The following is a 2,636-nucleotide window of genomic DNA, read 5'->3' as shown; positions in this document are numbered from 1 at the left end:
GTCACAACAAAGCAGTCACCAAGCCCCGCCCACCTGGACCCACCATCCAAACCTTGCAGGATTTGGTTTCTCTGAGTGTTTTTACCTGAAATCAGTCAGCCAATCAGAAGAGAGGCTCAGAGCCTCCTCTCTTGTGCAGGTGGAAATGACTGATGGCTGTTCAGTCTTTTTATATTATTGTTTATTGTTTGTTTTTAATGCAAAGAACAGAAGAAAAAGGTTAATACAACAACAGGCTCTAATTCGTCGCTACACTCTGAGAGAGGAGACTGACGCATGACTGAGGACACAGGAAGTACATCAGGGCACAGTGAAAACAAAGAAGAAGAAGAAGAAGAAGGCGAGTGACCCTGTGCTGTCTCGACCAAAGGTCACATGGGTTTGCATTAAATAAATCTGTAGATGAAAAGCTGCGCTCCAGTGAAAGGCAGGGTAAGACTGCAGCTCCTCGTCTGCTCAGGAGTCTGTTCTGCCTTTTCTGACTTTTGTGAAGAGGCGGATGTTTGACAGGAGACACAGCGACAGCAGCTGACACGTCGACTCAAACGAGGTGTGTAGTTCAAAAGGCCTCTTTAAAGCAGGTACAGCAGAGGGAATATGTCTCACACACACACACACACACACACACACACACACACACACACTACAGTTGCCATTAGAGTGGAAAATCAAAAGAAGAGCATCTTTAACTCCCTTACACCGAGCCGCTGTGGCACACAGGCTTTTCTCCGTAGCAACAGGCTGACCCCGTTTCTATGGTTATGGTGTCCCTTCTGCTTTCCTTCCTGGACAACGATGGTGAAAGGAAAAAAAAAGGGACATCAGTATGTGGGCGGTGCTCAACCTACAGCAGGTGGATCACTTCATCACCACAAACAAAGGAGTAAGAAGCAGCCAGTTAATAAATGTCACAGCTCCGTCTCCTCAGTGTTACACAGTTCACAGCTGAGAGCTGATGCAGGCTTCAAACTGAAACTCATACTTTACCACCCCCCACCACTCACCCCCCACCCCTCACCCCCCAGAGTGCCAAGTTAAGACGCAACCTACAGGTATATCGGCTGTAACCTCCTACAGACATTTGTGCAGGATTTAGGTTTTAAAAGCTCAGAGCTGAATGAATGAAGCTGGTACGGGTGATTTTATTTTCTAACTTCTTCCTCTCCTCCTCCTCCTTTTTAAAAGAAGCTCTGCTCATCCCCTCTTCCTCGGAGCTGAGACTGAGTCTGCCCACCGTTGCTATGCAACAATCAGGGTAACGAGAGTCATTATTGAATAAGTCATTAACTTAAGGCAATAGTTCAAGAGAGGCATGTCAGACCTGGAGACATGATCTTATTCCTAATTTATTAAGAACCAACAGAAGAGAGAGACTCACTGTGATGGCTGCTCATGACAGCTGATGATAAGTGGCTGATGTAAAGCCCCTCCTCCTCCTCCTCCTCCTCCTCCTCCTCCTCCTCCTCCTCCCTTGTGTCCACAGCCACACCCCAGCTCTTGACCCCCAGTGACCCCTTCAGCGATCCAATTCCATTTCCTGCTGCCAGCTGCCCTGAATGATTACTCTGACTGACTCCATTCATGGAGGAGTGTGTGTGTGTGTGTGTGTGTGTGTGTGTGTGTGTGTGTGTGTGTGTGTGTGTGTGTGCCAGCTGAGAGAATGTGTTTTTGCAAGAAGTGCACATTTTCTGCACGAGCCTGAGTGATTCATGGTGTTCGTGTGTGTGTATGTGTGTGTGTGTGTGTGTGTGTGTGTGTGTGTGTGTGTGTGTGTGTGTGTGTGAGTTTATTACAGGTTTGATTTTGTGTCTATCTGAGTCCCCTGGCAAAACAAACAAACAGACACCAATTAAAGCTGCTGCAGTGTCCCGGCCCCTTTACATCACTAACGAGGCGCCGCTGTAACCGCTCTCATCCACACCTCAGCATCACTCACCAACAGTCAAAGAGACCACACTGTTGTTTCACATGAGAGATGTCTGTGTGTCTGTGTGTCTGTGTGTGTGTGTGTGTGTGTGTTGGTGTTTGTCAATCCATTTTCAGACAGGTCTGAAGCATCAGGAGAAAGAAGATTATGTCAGGGTTTACCACCGACCAATCAGAATTTAATCACAGAAAAATATAGAGACAGAATCTGATAGAGTTGTTGGATTGTTCTCTGATGTTGCCACGGTGATGCCACTGTCAATAAAGCCTGATCAGACCCACACACTCCCACTGGTCGCCAGAGCTCTCCAACTTATTCCAGTAAGTGGAGATTTACACATCACTAAATTAAAATGAACACATGAACCTCCATGTTTGACCCCATCTGTACAGACCTGATCATGGCCCTCGACACCCGGAAACCAACAATACTCAATAATCAATAATCACTGAAGTCTTTTTTAAAGCTCCTCCAGTGTAAAGGTCTGTGTCCATGTGTAGTGTGATTATAGATCAGCTCTAGCTTCTATATTAATACTGTGGAAGTATCAAAGCCTCAGTCCACAGAGAAATGCACACAGCCTGTATTCAGAAACTGAGCCTTAAAACCAGCCGTCAGGACTTCTGGAACTTTGTGATGTCACAACAAAGCAGTCACCAAGCCCCGCCCACCTGGACCCACCATCCAAACCTTGCAGGATTTGGTTTCT

Source organism: Seriola lalandi, unplaced genomic scaffold, assembly GCF_002814215.2.
Source record: "Seriola lalandi dorsalis isolate HSWRI2012SDOR001 ecotype SW California unplaced genomic scaffold, Sedor1 jcf7180002053214, whole genome shotgun sequence".
NCBI classification, from domain to species: Eukaryota; Metazoa; Chordata; class Actinopteri; order Carangiformes; family Carangidae; genus Seriola; species Seriola lalandi.
The sequence above is the reverse complement of the archived record's forward strand: the minus strand, read 5'-3'. Positions refer to the sequence as shown.